The following is an 18,633-nucleotide window of genomic DNA, read 5'->3' on the forward strand; positions in this document are numbered from 1 at the left end:
ATACTCTGACCAATAAAAGAAAGCATACCAAATGCCTTCTTCACTATCCTATCTACCTGCGACTCCACTTTCAAGGAGCTATGAACCTGCACTCCAAGGTCTCTTTGTTCAGCAACACACCCTAGGGCCTTACCATTAAAGTGTATAAGTCCTGCTAAGATTTGCTTTCCCAAAATGCAGCAGTTCACATTTATCTGAATTAAACTCCATCTGCCACTTCTCAGCCCATTGGTCCATCTGGTCCAGATCCTGTTGTAATCTGAAGTAACCCTCTTCGCTGTCCACTACACCTCCAATTTTGGTGTCATATGCAAACTTACTAACTGTACCTCTTATGCTCGCATCCAAATCCTTTATGTAAATGACAAAAAGTAGAAGGCTCAGCACCGATCCTTGTGGCACTCCACTGGTCACAGGCCTCCAGTCTGAAAAACAACCCTCCACCACCACCTTCTGCTTCTACCTTTGAGCCAGTCCTGTAACCAAATGGCTAGTTCTCACTGTATTCTGTGAGATCTAACCTTGCTAACCAGTCTCCCATGGGGAACCTTTTCGAACGCCTTACTGAAGTCCATATAGATCACATCTACTGCTCTACCCTCATCTATCTTCTTTGTTACTTCATCAAAAAACTCAATCAAGTTTGTGAGACATGATTTCCCACGCACAAAGCCATGTTGACTATCCATAATCAGTCCTTGCCTTTCCAAATACATCTACATCCTGGCCCTCAGGATTCCCTCCAACAACCTGCCCACCACCGACATCAGGCTCACTGGTCTATAGGTCCCTGGCTTGTCCTTACCATCCTTCTTAAACAGTGGCACCACGTTTCCCAACCTCCAATCTTCCAGCACTTCACCTGTGACTATCGATGATACAAATATCTCAGCAAGAGGCCCAGCAATCACTTCTCTAGCTTCCCACAGAGTTCTCGGGTACACCTGATCAGGTCCTGGGGATTTATCCACCTTTAACCGTTTCAAGACATCCAGCACTTCTTCCTCTGTAATCTGGACATTTTGCAAGATATCACCATCTATTTCCCTACATTCTATATCTTCCATATCCTTTTCCACAGTAAATACTGATGCAAAATATTCATTTAGTATCTCCCCACTTTTCTGTGGCTCCACACAAAGGCCGCCTTGCTGATCTTTGAGGGGCCCTATTCTCTCCCTAGTTACCCTTTTGTCCTTAATATATTTGTAAAATTCTCCTTAATTCTATTTGCCAAAGCTATCTCATGTCCCTGTTTTGCCCTCCTGATTTTCCTCTTAAGTATACTCCTACTTTCTTTATACTCTTCTAAGGATTAACTCGATCTATCCTGTCTGTACCTGACATATGCTTCCTTCTTTTTCTTAACCAAACCCTCAATTTCTTTAGTCATCCAGCATTCCACATACCTACCAGCCTTCCCTTTCACCCTGACAGGAATATACTTTCTCTGGATTCTTGCTATCTCATTTCTGAAGGCTTCCCATTTTCCAGCTATCCCTTTACCTGCGAACATCTGCCTCCAATCAGCTTTTGAAAGTTCTTGCCTAATACCGTCAAAATTGGCCTTTCTCCAATTTAGAACTTCAACTTTTAGATCTGGTCTATCCTTTTCCATCACAATGTTAAAACGAATAGACTTATGGTCGCTGGCCCCAGAGTGTTCCCCCACTGACACCTCAGTCACCTGCCCTGCCTTATTTTCCAAGAGTAGGTCAAGATTTGCACCTTCTCTAGTAGGTACATCCACATACTGAATCAGAAAATTGCCTTGTACACACTTAAGAAATTCCTCTCCATCTAAACCTTTAACACTATGGCAGTCCCAGTCGATGTTTGGAAAGTTATAATCCCCTACCATAACCACCATATTATTCTTACAGACAGCTGAGATCTCCTTACAAGTTTGTTTCTCAATTTCCTTCTGACTATTGGGGGGTCTGTGATACAATCCCAATAAGGTGATCATCCCTTTCTTATTTCTCAGTTCCACCCAAATAACTTCCCTGGATGTATTTCCAGGAATATCCTCCCTTAGCACAGCTGTAATGCTATCCCTTATCAAAAATGCCACTCCCCGTCCTCTTTTGCCTCCCTTTCTATCCTTCCTGTAGCATTTGTATCCTGGAACATTCAGCTGCCAGTCCTGCCCATCCCTGAGCCATGTTTCCATAATTGCTATGATATCCCAGTCCCATGTTCCTAACCATGCCCTGAGTTCATCTGCCTTCCCCGTTAGGCCCCTTACATTGAAATAAATGCAGTGTAATTTATTAATCCTACCTTGTCCCTGCCTGCCTTTACTGTTTGACTCACTTCTGTTCTCAGCTGTACCCGTCTCAGATTGATCTCTTTCCTCACTATCTCCCTGGGTCCCACCCCACCCCCCCCCCCCACCACCCCCACCTTACTAGTTTAAATCCTTCCAAGCAGTTCTAGCAAATTTCCCTGCCAGTATATTAGTCACCTTCCAATTTAGGTGCAATCCATCCTTCTTGTACAGGTTACTTCTACCCCAAAAGAGATTCCAATGATCCAAAAGTGTGAGTCCTTCTCCCATACACCAGCTCCTCAGCCATGCATTCATCTGCTCTATCTTCCTATTCCTGTCCTCACTAGCTCGTATCCAGATATTACTACCCTTGAGGACCTCCTTTTTAAATTTCTACCTAACTCTCTGTAATTTCCCTTCAGAGTCTCAAGTTTTTCCCTTCCAATGTCGTTGGTTCCAATGTGGACAATGACCTCCTGCTGGCCCGTCTCCCCCGTGAGAACATTCTGCACCCTCTCTGAGACATCCTTGATCCTGGCACCAGGGAAACAACACACCATTCTGCTTTTTCTCTGCTGGCCACAGCTGTACCTGTCTCAGATCGATCTCTTTCCTCACTATCTCCCTGGGTCCCACCCCCCCCCCACCTACCTTACTAGTTTAAGTCTGTCTGTACCTCAGGCTACAGAATCCCCTAACACAATTGATCTCTTGAAAGCCAAAGTACCTCCCGTTGCATTAGAGCCAGTCTCAATCCCAGAAACTTGGCTGTTTGTGCTATGTTCCCCTGAGAATCCATCACCCCCTACATTTTCCAAAACAGCATACCTGTTTGAAATAGGTATATCCACAAAAATCTCCTGCTCTAGTTGCCTACCTCTCTTACCCTTCCTGGAGTTAACCCATCTATGTGACTGTATCTGAGACTTTCCCCCCTTTCTATAACTGCCATCCATCACATACTGTTGCTGTTGCAAATTCCTCATGGCTTCTGTTTGTCTCTCCAACCGATCCACTTGATCTGATAAGATTCGCATCCAACAGCATTTATGGCAGATATAATCCGCAGTAACCCTTAAACTCTCTTTAAACTCCCACATCTGACAAGAAGTACATATCACTGTAAAGGCCATTTTAGCTTCTTCACAATCTACAGACCCAGAAAATAACACTGTCTTATTCCTCTACAAACACTGCCACAGGTTAAATTGATAGCTATGGCTTATATTTTAAGTTTAATCAAGAGACTTATCTCCAAAAACATATAATCATGAAAGAATCTACTGTACCCATTATGACTCTATGACTATAGTCACAGGGGATTCAATTGTAAGGGGAATAATTAGGCAGACCTGTGGTCAAAAATGAGACTCCCGAATGGTATGATGCCTTCCAGGTGCATGGATCAGGGATATCTCAGATTGGCTGCAGACCATTCTCAAGGGGGAGGGTGAATAGCCAGCTGTCAAGGTGCATGTAGGCACCAGTGATACAGGTAAAAATATGGGATGAGGTCCGACACAAAGGAGTTAGCGAGTTAGGAGCCAAGTTGCAAAGTAGGACCTCAGAGGTAGTAATGTCAGGATTGCTACCAGTGCCATGTCCTAGTCAGAGTAGAAATGAAAGAATAGCCAGGATGACTGTGTGGCTTGAGAGATGGTGTAGGAGGGAGGGGTTCAGATTTTGGGATGGGTTCTGGGGACTATTACAAATTGGACAGTCTACACCTGGGCCGGACTGGAACCAATGTCCTTGGGGGTGCTTTTGCTAACGCTGTTGGGAAGGGTTTAAACTAATGTGGCAGGGGGATGGGAACCAAATGAGGAGATTAGTAGACAGTCAGGAGGTAGTAACTAAAGCCTGTAAGGAACTAGATAATGAAGTCAGCATGACCAAGGGGAAGAGTAGACAGGGAGCAGATGATGAACACAATGGGACAGCTGGTCTGAGGTGCATTTGTTTTAATGCAAGAAGTGTTGTAGGTCAGGCAGATGAACTTAGGGGTTGGATTAGTACCTGCGAGTATAATGTTATAGCTGTTACTGAGACTTGACAACTAAATATTCCAGGATTTCGATGCTTCATGTGGGATAGAGAGGGAGGTAAAAGGGGTAGAGGAGTTGTATTACTGGTCAGAGAGGATATCACAGCTGTGCTGAAGGAGGGCACAATGGAGGATTCAAGCTTGTGAAGTATTATAGGCAGAGCTCAGAAATAGGAAGGGTGCGGTAACAATGTTGGGGCTGTACTGCAGGCCTCCCAATAGCGAGCATGAGATAGAGGTACAAATATGTAAACAGATTATGGAAAGATGAAAGAGCAACAGGGTGGTAGTGATAGGAGATTTTAATTTTCCCAACATTGACTGGGATTCACTTTGTGTTAGAGGTTTAGAGAGAGCATCCAGGAGAGTTTCATAGAGTAGTTTATAAATAGTCAAACTCAGGAAGAGGCAATACTTGATCTGGTGCTGGGGAATGAGCCCAGCCAGGTGGCTGAAGTTTCAGTAGGGAATTACTTTGGGAATAGTGATCACAATTCCATAAGTTTTAAAATACTCATGGACAAAGACAAGAGTGGTCCGAAAGGAAGAGCACTAATATGGGGGAAGACCAACTATACCAAAGTTCAGCAGGAGCTGGGGAATGAAGATTGGGAGTAGCTGTTTGAGGGTAAATCCACATTTGATATGTGGGAGGCTTCTAAAGAGATGTTGATTAGAGTGCAGGACAGACATGTCCCTGTGAAAATGAGGGACAGAAATGGCAAGATTAGGGAACCATTGATGACAGGAGAAATTGTGAGACTAGCTAAGATGAAAATCAAAAGCATACATAAGGTCTCGGTGACTGAAGACAGGTGAAGATTTGGAGGAATAACAGGAAATTCGGACCAACCTGAAATGAGGAATTAAAGGGCTAAAAAAGTTAATGTGATACCTTTAGTAAACAGGGTTAAGGAAAATCCCAAAACCTTTTATTTATATATCGGGAGCAGGAGGGTAACTTGTGAAAGGATTGGCCCACTCAGGGACAAAGGAAGAAAGTTATGCATGAAGTTAGAGAAAATGGGTGAGATTCTTAATGAGTAGAACATAGAACATAGAACATAGAACAATACAGCACAGAACAGGCCCTCCGGCCCACGATGTTGTGCCGAACTTCTAACCTAGATTAAGCACCCATCCATGTACCTATCCAAATGCCGCTTAAAGGTCGCCAATAATTCTGACTCTACCACTCCCACGGGCAGCGCATTCCATGCCCCCACTACTCTCTGGGTAAAGAACCCACCCCTGACATCTCCCCTATACCTTCCACCCTTCACCTTAAATTTATGTCCCCTTGTAACACTCTGTTGTACCCGGGGAAAAAGTTTCTGACTGTCTACTCTATCTATTCCTCTGATCATCTTATAAACCTCTATCAAGTCACCCCTCATCCTTCGCCGTTCCAACGAGAAAAGGCCGAAAACTCTCAACCTATCCTCGTACGACCTACTCTCCATTCCAGGCAACATCCTGGTAAATCTTCTCTGCACCCTCTCCAAAGCTTCCACATCTTTCCTAAAGTGAGGCGAAAGATGTATCGGTACTTTGCATCGGTATTCACCAAGGAGAAGAACATGACGGATGTTGAGGTTAGGGATAGATGTTTGATTACTCTAGGTCAAGTCAGTATAAGGAGGGAGGAAGTGTTGAGTATTCTAAACGGCATTAAGGTGGACAAGTCCCCAGTTCTGAATGGGATCTATCCCAGGTTACTGAGGGAAGCAAGAGAGGAAATGGCTGTGGCCTCAACAGATATCTTTGCAGCATCCTTGAACACGAGTGAGGTCCCGAAGGATTGCTATTGTTGTCCCCTTGTTTAAGAAGGGGAGCAGGGATAATCTAGGTAAGTATAGACCGGTGAGCCTGACATCAGTGGTAAGGAAGCTGCTGGAGCAGATACTAAGAGATTGGATCTATTCCCATTTGGAAGAAAATAGGCTTATCAGTGATAGGCAGTATGGTTTTGTGCAGGGAAGGTCATGCCTTACCAACTTAATAGAATTCTTTGAGGAAGTGACAAAGTTGATTGGTGAGGGAAGGGTTGTAGATGTCTCATACATGGACTTCAGTCAGAGTTTGATGAAATTCCTCATGGTAGGTTGATGGAGGAAGTTAAGGCGCATGGGGTCCAGGGTGTACTAGCTAGATGGATAGAGAACTGGCTGGGCAACAGGAGACAGAGAGTAGTAGAAGGGAGTTTCTCAAAATGGATGACTGTAATCAGTGGTGTTCCACAGGGATCCATACTGTGACCATTGTTGTTTCTGATATACATAAATGATCTGGAGGAAGACATAGTTGGTCTGATTAGCAAGTTTGCTCATGACATTAGGATTGGTGGAGTTGCAGGTGGTGAAGGGCACTGTCAGAGAATACAGCAAAATATAAATAGATTAGAGAGCTGAGCAGAGAAATGGCAGATGGAGTACAACCCGAGCAAATGTGAGGTAATGCATTTTGGACAATCCAGTTCAAGAGCGAACTACACAGCAACTGAGCAAGGCCTGAGGAAAATTGATGGAGAGAGAGATCTGGATGTTTAGATCAATTGTACCTTGAAGGTGGCAACACAGATCAAAAGAGTAGTCAAGATGGCCTGCTTTCCTTCAAAGGCCGGTGTATTGAGTACAAGAGTTAGCAGGACTTTCGTTTGGCCACGTTTGGAACACTATGTACAGTTGTGGTACCGAAAGGATGTGGATGGTTTGGAGGTGATGCACATGAGGTTCACCAGGATGTTGCCTGGTATGGAGGGCACTAGCTATGAAGATTAGGATTATTTTCATTAGAAAGATGAAGGTTGAGGGGGTCCTGATTGATGTCTACAAAACTAAAGGTAAAAACAATGACTGCAGATGCTGGAAACCAGATTCTGGATTAGTGGTGCTGGAAGAGCACAGCAGTTCAGGCAGCATCCAAGGAGCTTCTTGGATGCTGCCTGAACTGCTGTGCTCTTCCAGCACCACTAACCGAGAGTCTACAAAACTAAAGCCAATTGACTTAAATGTATATGTACATTGTCTTTAACTTAATGAAAAGGTGTTTAGAGGATCATTATAAAATAAAGTACTGGCATGGTCATGCAGGGGTTAACACTGCTGCCTCACCGGGCCAGCGACCTGGGCTTGATTCCTGGCTGTGTGGAGTTTTCACATTTTCCCTGTGTCTGTGTGGGTTTCCTCCCACATTCCAAATGATGTGCAGGTTAGGTGCATTGGCCATGCTAAATTGCCCATAGTGTTAGGTGCATTAGTCACGGGGAAATGTGTCCGGGTGGGTTAATCTTCCGAGGGTCGGTGTGGACGCATTGGGCTGCAGGGCCTGTTTCCACACTGTAGGGAATCTAATTGAATACTTTTCACTTATCTCCAAACAACTGACAGGAGCAAATCAAATCAAATCCAATTATACTGGAGTAGAGAGAGAAAAAAACCTCACTAACGGCACAAGAAATCCAGGCTGAGAAGTGAAATGATTTATTGGAATTTGCTGAGTTGCTATGACATTTGGCCCTGCGGAAAGATTTTTTTTCAAGGAGATTAGGAAACCACAACAAACAAAAACATCAGAAAACATCCATTACTGCAGGAAGCAGCAGGAACTCCTTAACTACTGCAAAATAATTCTAACGTCAAAATGATGAAAACCTAAAAAACACAGAAAGGGAAGGAATCCAAATTCTCACACCAAGAAAGTTTTAATCAGAGAGATGGATCAAGTTAAATATAGAATTGGACATTCTGGAGACTGTTTTCAAGATATAGATCAGTTCACAACTGGATATCCAGTCAGACCAGAACAAACAATACACTTTCTGTCATTGGAAATGTTATTGTTGATTTAACTGCTCAACAAGGAGTTCATGAAAACTAAGGAATCAGATTAACTTAACATTTTAACAGCTTTAGATAACAACTTGCCTCTACTTGGAAGTAAATATTAAAGACTGTAGTGTCTCCAATTAAGAAGGAATGTTGGCTGTAAATTCACATCAATATTTTTGTAACAGTTCTGTATCACAATTTAACACAACGCTCCAAAGGATAGAATGGATTGTCAAACAAATATTTCAAGAAGATTATACTCACAGTCTCAGTCTAATTCCATAGTAAATTGGTGTAGCTTTATCTCAACTGCAGAGTGATAAAGAAGGCATTTAACAGGAGATGTGGCTTCATTGGTCAGTGCATTGAGTATAGGAGTTGGGGCATCATGTCGTGGCTGAATTAGACATTGGTGAGGTCATTTTTAGAATAAAGTATACAATTCTGGTTGCCCTACTATAGGAAGGATATTGTCCAACTTGAAAGGATGCAGAAATGATTTAGAATAATGTTGCTGTAACTGGAAGGTTTGAGCGATAAGGAGAGGCTGAATAGGCTGGGTTTTGTTTTCTCCTGGAATGTTAGAGGCTGAGGGATGATCTTTTCAACGTTCATAGAATCATGAAGGGCATGGATAGAGCAAATGTCTTTTCCTGAGGGAGGGAAGGCTAAAACAAGAGGGCATAGTTTTAAAGTGAGAGAGAAAGATTTAAAAGAGACCTGAGGGGCAACCTTTTCATGCAGAGGGTGGTGCATGTATGAAGGAAGCTGCCAGAGGAAGTGGTGGAGGCAGATACAATAACAACATTTAAAAGGCATCTGAACAGTTATATGAATAGGAAGGGTTTACAGAGACATGAGCCAAATGTTGGCAAATGGGACTAAATCAGTTTATGATATTTGGTCGGCATGGACAAGTTGGACCGAAGGGTCTGTTTCCATGCCATACATCTCAATTACTCTTTGAAAGTGTCAATTCATGAAAAAACTCATTTTCTTACAATTGATACTTCGTGTTTATTTTAAATTGGACTTTTCTGAACTGAAAATGGCTGCTACTTGTCAGATAATTTGCAAGTTCCAACCAGTTCTAGAAACTTCCACCAGTAACATTACAAAAGATAAAGCTAAACCACCATCAGTTTGGAAATGCACAACTTTCATTGTGTGGATGTTGCATTCATAGAATAGTAGATAATCCATCTCCCCAGTTAGATTTGGTAACAAAAAGGAGCTATCAATCTTCATTACACCTGAAAAAGTACTGATGGTCCATCATCTCACTCAGCCAATCAACAGTAGCTACTAACCAGGTCATAAAAATTGACTTGTGCATTTGAAACTGACTCATCACGCCTCAGAACCAAAATTCCTCTTGATCTTGAAAATTTGAATTTCTGGAATTTCCTTGTCTTATTTTGGCACAAGCGAGTCTGCAGTTAATGCCCATTCTTCTAAGTATCTGACTTATGGGAAATTCTACAGCCAGGTACCAGGCATAACTCAGGTCTTAATCACCACAAAATCTAATTCCCTGGAAATTTCCTGTTAGAACCTGAAAAGCTCATCAAATCCCATATTACTACACCACAATCATGATTAAGAGGATTTCTGCAATGTCTGCTTATAATCATCTAAATATGCTGCAGTCTGAGCTACATCAGAAATGTACCCTCACTGGACATTAACTTTCTGAATTCAGACAAAGCAAGTGAATGAATGTCCATGTTTTTGGATTTTAAGTTATTAATGTTAACAAATTCTTTCTCTTCCTTTTGTTTCTTCCTTGTATGCTTGAGCATGTGCAAGTGTTGCAAAACCTGATGTGAATGGATGATTAAATCATACATTTAATTTAATCCTAAAGAGAGACTTTAGAAATTGGACTCCACAAACAAAGGACTTGAAAGAGAATATCTAACAACCCGTTTGAAACGAAATGAAGAAAGATATAAAACATGTCTCCTTACAATCTGAAGATAAGAGCAAATAAAATAGTATAATTTAACCCATTTCACTCATGTCTGTAACAAGAGATGTGAATGATTTCTGTTGTGGGCAGAGGCACTCATGTAAGTTGTTTGTAGATGACAGTAATGTGTTAAATGTTTGACCGAGAGAATGGTAGACTCTATCCACCCAAACACAAAACCGGGGTCGTGCTTGTACAGTTCAACTCAGAGGGGTTGGAAAGGCAGAGGTTCTGATATGTCTGGAAATATCTACTTGTAAAAGGTTTGAAGTTTATTTTAAACACTGATCCACTGAAAGGGGAGTGGCTAGTTCTTCCAGTCCAGGGTTTGGTTTGGTTTGGTTTGATTTTAGCAAGCTGTTTTGTTTTGTAGCTGCTGGTCAGGTTTTAGCTGGGAGCTCAGAGAAGCTGTTGGGGACCCAAAGAAGCAAATCCATGCTGATCTTCTCTCTCTCTCTCTCTCTCTCTATCGGTCTCTTTCTGTCTCTCTCTCTGACATCCCTCCTGTAAGAAACTGTGTTTAATTTTATTTTTTCTTGCCAAGGAGGTGTTTATGGGGATGTTGCAAATATTTGGAACAACATCATTAAGTTTCAATACAGTTGATTGGGTTTAGATTTATTCTAAATTTGGTTCTTGTTTGTTCATATTTCATTCAGTAGCCTGTAAATAAATTCTGTTTTGTTTAAAGCTGAGTGGTTAGGCCAGCTGCATCACTCCTGGAATATCCACTTTACACCTGCATAAAATGGCTGGAATGGTAGGGTCTGGGCTACCTTCTTGAAATGTTTTGTGGGGGTCTAGCCTGATTATTGACACCTGCCTGACATCACAATCTTGTGGAACAAGCTTGGCCACCCAATCAGAACGTGCCACATGCCACAGCAGGAGTGCCTGCTGACATTTGTTCCATTCTGGGTTTTCATTGGCACCAATGCTGTTAATCTTTAGTTTAGGTTCCATCTGTCTATTGTAAGCGTCACTAACATTACCATATAAATCCTATCCACTGTTTAGGTTTTGGATTGGTTTTTATTGCAAATCCAGAAGCTCTTGCCCAATTGCCATGGGCACCTTTATGGTCCATTTTATTTTTCTTCATGCTGCTCACTCTGGGACTGGACACTCAGTTTGCAGACTTAGGTAAGAGCGACATTACTTCACTTAACTAATCATTTTCTGCTTCTATGGAAGCAAGTTATCTGAATCATTATGTTTATATTGTTGAAGTAGAAGTTATTGTTTGTGATATTAGTGAATGAATGAGTCATTCTTTTTCTTGCTGTGATTCTCTGCTTAGTATCTCAATGGGGCATCAATGTGTTTCAGTTAAATAGGTTCACATTGGCATTAAGGAAAAAAACAAAGAAATGTGGTGCTGGAGATCTGAAACAAAAACAGGAATTACTGGAGAAACTCATCAGGTCTGGCAGCATCTGTGGAGGGAAAGCATCCAGTTCTGAGAAGGGTCACCGGACCTGAGACATTAACTCTGCCTTCTCTGCACAGATGATGCAAGAACTACTGAGTTTCTCCAGCAATTTCTGTTTTTGTTTCACCGCTGTATTAAGGGAATGTCCTGCCAGATGCCCCATTGGTACTAATGACATAGGCAGGCAGCGTGCCAAGTGCTGTCATGGATAAAATATAGAGAATCACCAGGAGACGTGGAGAGATCTTCAGGGAGTAGGTCTTTTATTTGCAAACAAAAAACCGTGACTCTCAGAAAGCAAATTCTTGAATTCTTGAATTCTGGGTCCGTGGCTCTTTATACCCTTTTTTTTATCATGTCTTTGTTAGCTTATCAGCATGTCCAACTGTGTTAATCAGAATTAACTCACTCCAGCTATACAATAAACCAATTATGTTTGTTCCCATTATCTCTCTATTTCTGCCATTATGGTTTTTCCTACATTCTACTTAATGTTATGCTAATGTCACAATTAGACACTTTACTGTCACCTCTGCAACAATGGTCTTCCATCCCAGCCCCTACTTAATATTATTCTAATGCCATGATTAGATATCTTACTGTCAAGGGTCTCAAGCAGGCTGACGCTACCAACTATTAATTAAACATTTAATGTCATGTCTCAAATATTTATTGTCACAACCTGTTCCAACCTGCCATGATGATATTTAACAGGTGAGGCTGACTTTACTAAATGTATTATTTCATCCCACTATAGTGACCTTTCAGCCCTAACCTTACTCTGCTCATTGGTGTAGGCATGATTTGGAGATGCCAGTGTAGGAATTGTTTTTTGGAGATCCTCTCCACTTTAAACCGGCGGTCAGTGGTGTCAATAGTAGTCATGATTTGGAGATGCCGGTGTTGCACAATCACCTGATAAAGGAGCGTCGCTCCGAAAGCTAGTGTGCTTCCAATTAAACCTGTTGGACTATAACCTGGTGTTGTATGATTTTTAACCATTGGTGTAGGAGCATTCCAATATTCTTATCCCATCCTGCCACAGTAACCTTTCAACTAGTGTAGCCTTCCACAGACCCCTTGCTACAGATCGCCAGTAGTCTTCATGCTTTAATCCTTCCCATGCTTTCATGCTCTTTATTTTCCATATTCCTCCCTTCGACACCTACTGGTCTCACCTAGAGAAAGAACACAATAAGCTCAGACTCTCAGGTGCCCAATATAAACAGTGTAGGTCCCAACATGGACCAAATAATTTTTGGAGTCTGAGACTTAAAGGTTTCTTCCTCCGTTCCTGGGGTCCCTTGGGCCAACAACCTGCCCTCCAACAACTAGAACAGGAAAAAAGATCCAAGATCCCTCATAATCTAGGACACGTGTGTTCTTCAGAAGTATCATCGATGTCGTCATGTTCACATATTCCTTGCACCATGTCTGTTGTTAGATCATAATAGTAGAGAGGTGGGGTTCCATCAGAGGAGGAAGCACTTCCGGGAGTAGCTGAAATAATCACAAGTTACCATGTAGTGGCTTGAAATAAAAAAACTTAATAAAAGGTAAAGCACAACAAAAGACAAAGGCAACAACAAGTAAAACTGTACCCATAATAAGACCAATCTTGACCAACCACGCTTCCCCAAGACCCTAATATACTATTCAACCAATCAAAAGTCCGATGACCAAACCCTCATTGTCTTTTAGCTCCCGTCTTAGATTCTTTAGTTTTTCCATTGCTTTAGTTATAGATCCCCCAGGGCTAGTGTTGCTAGGTATAAAAGTACAGCAATGCTCCCCAAACACCACACAAATCCTGTCTTTTTCTGCCAGTATTTAATCTAAGGCTTGTCTGTTTTGCCATGTCATTTTGGTAGTAGAGTCCAATTATTTCCCCAAGGCCACAAAGGCATCGCCAGTATAATTGATAAATCTCTGCTGGTTGTAATAAATGTAATTAATCCATTCAGCATTCTTGCTAACCCCTATCACTGGGATGAGCCCCTCCTCCTGATGCGCATTAAACTCATCAGGAATACCTCTTGGCTGTCCTATGACGTTAATCCGAATCATTGGATCAGGGTCATACCGTCACTTAGTTCGGCCCAAAGCTGACTGTGATGTAGTGTCAAGCTGTGTGTGTGGTGATATAACTACCTTATGTAGGAGCATTATAGGAGCTAGTCAGCAGGCATCTCCGGGCGCAACCCTCCTCTTTTACTACCACACAGCCACCAGGTATCTGCCAGGTTAATGACTTCCAAGTCTGAGTATTTAGGCCTGGCATCAGCGGGGGTGTGGGGGGTGTGGTATCAGAGGCATCCGCCATGTTTTCCCCATCCCCACTGCCAGGAGAAGAGCGATGCTGCACACCTCCATCACTATCATTTCTGGAATGATCAGTATCCCCAAGAGCTTCACCTGTACCCTGTTCAGAACCCTGATGAGGATTACTAGCCTCCTGTGTGCCCTGCCCGTATCCACGTTCCTCGACCTCAGCTTCACTTACCTCAGTGTTAGAGTTAGTTTGTGCTGATGTAAGCGCTTCACTATGATTAAAGTGGTACCATGTGTGTTGTCCTTCCTCTTGGATGGCGGTAGGTAATGCCTTAGTCACTATGAAAGGTCCCTCTCTCCTCGGCTCATTCCAGCGTCTTCTGAAGACCCACACTTGCAGCCAATCCCCGGACTTCATAGGTCCTTCCTCGTTGACAGATGTCGGTTCTCTTTGTGTTTCCTGTATGTGGATACTCTCATGTATCATAGTTAGCTGCTGCATATATTGCTTAAGTTCTAGGCTTAGCTTCTCCAAGTTAGGCCTTTCATATGGGCCTCTCCACCTGGGTACTGGCATTAGTCTGCCTGTGGGCATCTCATGTGGTGTTAGATTGGCCATGCGGTTAGTCTGCATGCGATAACTCATTAGTGCCAGCAGCAACACATCAACCCAATTAAGGTTGGTGCTTGCGCAAATCTTGTTTAGTTTGGCTTTCAATGTCCCATTAATCATTTCCACCATACCCTATGACTGGGGATGATACACTACCTAAACCTCTGATTGATTCTCAAAGACTGCAGCACCAGCTTAACTACTTTCTGAATGAAGGCGGACCCATTGTCTGACCTGATTTCTAATGGTACACCAAACCTTGGAGCGGGGAGACCCTCTGACAGGTTCCCGCACATCCGAGTCCCCAAGAACTACCCCAAGCCAACAGAATACAGTCCGAATTCAGAGCAAAAATGCTAACCTCTTTTTGCTGGGTACCCTGATTCTGTCAGTCTCGGGAATGCCCTGGTGGACCTAGAAGCATCCTGTTACTGCTGCCCTCTTTCCAGGTAGGCCTCTGCACGACCCTGCTCACAACGCCAAATTTGTCGTGGATAAAATATAGAGAATCACCAGGGTCGCAGAGAGTTCTTCAAGGAGTAGGTCTTTTATTTGCAAACAAAAAACTGTGACACTCAGAAAGCAAGTTCTTGAATGCCCCTGAACCTCTGGGTCTGTGGCTCTTTATATCTTTTTTTATCATGTTTTTGTTAGCTTATTGGCATATCCAACTGTGTTAATCAGAATTACCTCACTCCAGCTATAAAGTAAACCAATGATGTTAGTTCCCATTATCTCTCTAGTTCTGCCACTATTGTTTTTCCTGCATTCTTTATATATTATTCTAATGTCATGATTAGACATTTTACTGTCACCTCTGCAACAATGGTCTTCCATCCCAGACCCTACTTAATATTATTTCAATGTCATGATAAGATATCTTACTGTCAAGGGTCCCAAGCAGGCTAACTCTACTAACTTTTAATTAAATATTTATTGTCACAACCTGTCCCAACCTGCCATGATGATGTTTAACAGGTGAGGCTGACTTTACTAAATGTATTATTTCATCCCACCATAGTGACCTTTCAGCCGCAACCTTACTCTGCTAGTTGGTGTAGGAACATTCCATTGTTGTTATCCCATCCTGCCACAGTGATCTTTTGACTAGTGTAGCATTCCACAGACCCCTTGCAACAGATCGCCAGTAGACTTCATGCTTTAACCCTTCCCAAGCTTTCAAGCTTTTTATTTTATTTTAGAAAGTACCTTAAAGGGAGTTCAAGGAGTTAGGTAATAAGTTGAAAAGCACGACCCCTAAAGTGTAATCTCAGGATTTCTCCCTCTGCCACATGGTGGCGAGGCCTGGAAGAAGTAGATAACACAGTTGAATGCATGGCTGAAGAGCTGGTGTAGAAGGAAATGTTTAGGTATCTGGATCATTGGGATGTCTTCCAGGGCAGATGGGACTTGTATAAGAAGGATGGGTTGCACCTAAGTTGGAAGGGACACCAATACCCTGGTGGAGAAGGTAAAGTCACATGGAATCCATGGTGACCTAGTATGATGGATACAGGATTGACTTAATCATAGGTGACAGAGAATAGTAGCAGAAGGGTATTTTTCTGACGGGAGATTTATGACCGGCTATATTCCACAGGGATCACTGCTGAGTCCCCTGTTATTTGCAATATATATAAAAGATTTGAAGTAGAATTTAAGTGGCTGGATCAGTAAGTTTGCAGACAACACAAAGATTAGGGAACTGTGGATAATGAAGGACAGCCAGAGAATACAGTAGGATATGGGTAGGCTGGATACTTGGGCAAAGAGATGGCAGATGGAATTTAATCTGAACAAATGTGAGTTGAGGCATTTTAAAAGATCTAATGAAGGAGAGAGGTATAGAGTAAATAGCAGAACCCTTAGAACCATTAACATACAGACAGATCCAGGCAATCATCTATAGTTCTGTGAAGAGGGTAACACTAGTGGATAAGATGGTCATGCTGGCATACAACATACTTACCATCATTGGCTGTGGCAGAGAGTATAAAAACTGGCAAGTCATGTTGCAGCTTCATAGAATTTAAGTTAGGCCACAGAGAGTCATAGTTAGAGAGAGATACAGCACAGAAACAGACTGTTCAGTTCAACTCATCCATGCCAACCAGATATCCTAACCATTTGCCAACACTTGGCCCACATCCCTCTAAAACCTTCCTATTCATATACCCATCCTGATGCCTTTTAAATGCTGTAATTGTACCAGTATCCACCACTTCTGCTGGCAGCTCATTCCATACACACACCACCCTCTGTGTGAATAGGTTACCCTTTAGTTCCCTTTTATATCTTTCCCCTCTCACCCTAAACCTATGCCCCCTAGTTCTGGATTCCACCCCCCCATGGAAAAGACCTTGTCTATTTATCCTATCCATGCCCCTCATGATTTTATAAACCTCAATAAGGTCACCCCTCAGCCTCCGACGCTCCAGGGAAAAGGCCCCAGCCTATTCAGCCTTTCCATATAACTCAAATCCTCCAACCCTGGCACCATCCTTGTCAATCTTTTCTGAACCCTTTCATATTTTACAACATCCTTCCAAAAGCAAGGAGACCAGAGCTGCACGCGGTATTTCAAAAGTGGCCTAACCAAAGTCTTGTATGAGTGCCACAAGACTTACCAACTTCTATACTCAGTGCTCTGACCAATAAAAAAAAGCATACTAAACACCTTCTTCACTATCCTATCTACCTGCAACTCTACATTCAAGGAACTATGAATCTGCACTCCAAGGTCTCTTTGTTCAACAACAATCCCCAGGACATTACCATTAAGTGTATAAGTCCTGCTCTGATTTGCTTTTCCAAACTTATCTAAATTAAATTCTATCTGCCACACCTGAGCCCACTGGCCCATCTGATTAAGACCCCATTGTGCTCTGAGGTAACTTTTTTGCTGTCCACTACACCTCCAGTTTTGGTGTCATCTGCAAACTTACTAACTATACCTCCTATGTTCACATCCAAATCATGTATATAAATGACAAAAAGCAGTGGACCCAGCACTGATCCTTGTGGCACTCCACTGGTCACAGGCCTCCAGTGTAAAAAGGAATACTCACCACTGCCCTCTGTCTTCCACCTTTGAGCCAGTTCCGTATCCAAATGGCTTGTTCTCCCTGTAATCCATGAGACCTAATCTTGCTGACCAGTCTACCATATGGAGCCTTGTCAAATGCATTATTGAAGTCCATACAGATCATGTCTACCACTCATCAATTCGCTTTGTTGCTTGTTCAGAAAACTCAATTAAGTTCATGAAACATGATTTCCCAAGCACAAAGCCATGCTGACGATCCTTAATAAGTCCTTGCCTTTCCAAATATACATAAATACTGTCCCTCAGGATTCCTTCTTAGCCGTTCTGGTCACCACATAACCAGAAGGACGTGAAGGCTTTGAAGAGGGGTACGGAAACGTTTTACGGGGATGTTGCCTGGTTTGGAGAGTATTAGCTAAGAAGAGAGTTTGGATAAACTTGGTTTATTTTCAGTTGAACATTGCAGGCTGGTAGAAGCTCACAAAACTGTGAGAGGCATGGACAGAATGGATAATCATACTCTTCTTCCCAGGAATGTCAATTACTAGGGGACATAGGCTTCAGGGAAAAGGGAGTCAGTTTAAAGGAGATATGTGAAGAAAGTTTTTTTGCACAGAGGGTGGTAAGTACCTGGAATGGGCTGCCTGAGGAGGTGGTGGAGGTGAATACAACAACAATGTTGAAGAGGTACTTGAGAGATGTATGAATAGACAGGGAATAGAGGGATACAGACTGTGTAGAGGGAAAAGGATTTAATGTAGAAAGGTGTCATGTGTTGGCATAGCTTTGGAGGGCTGAATGGCTTGTTCCTGTGCTGTGCTGGCCTTTGTTCATTCAACATCTGGAGCTCTCATAGCAAGATTTCTGTTTGATTTTTATTACAATAATTTTCAATCTCACTTTGTTCAGGCCGCTCTTTCTTCCCTGTTCTTTTGTCGGACCAGCACTTATTTTTCAGTTTGTTCTGAGGCTCTGTAACCACCCGAGGATAACCACTATGTAATTTGAGGTAGATCTTGAAAATGTTCCCCAGTGTTAGGCAGACTGACGGGAACGGGATGAGATCAAATGCATTGAGGAATGATGACACTCTCCTGTTACTACAATGATCCAGAGACACAAAGTCAAATTTCACCTCAACAACTGAAGAATT

The 18,633-nt window shown here is 42.5% G+C and overlaps 1 pseudogene; it reads left to right on the forward strand.

The window, feature by feature from the left end:
• Positions 1 to 18,633, forward strand: part of LOC140495630 (sodium- and chloride-dependent neutral and basic amino acid transporter B(0+)-like) — an 85,612-nt pseudogene that overhangs the window by 46,735 nt on the left and 20,244 nt on the right.

This window comes from Chiloscyllium punctatum, chromosome 25 (genome assembly GCF_047496795.1).
Source record: "Chiloscyllium punctatum isolate Juve2018m chromosome 25, sChiPun1.3, whole genome shotgun sequence".
NCBI lineage: Eukaryota > Metazoa > Chordata > Chondrichthyes > Orectolobiformes > Hemiscylliidae > Chiloscyllium > Chiloscyllium punctatum.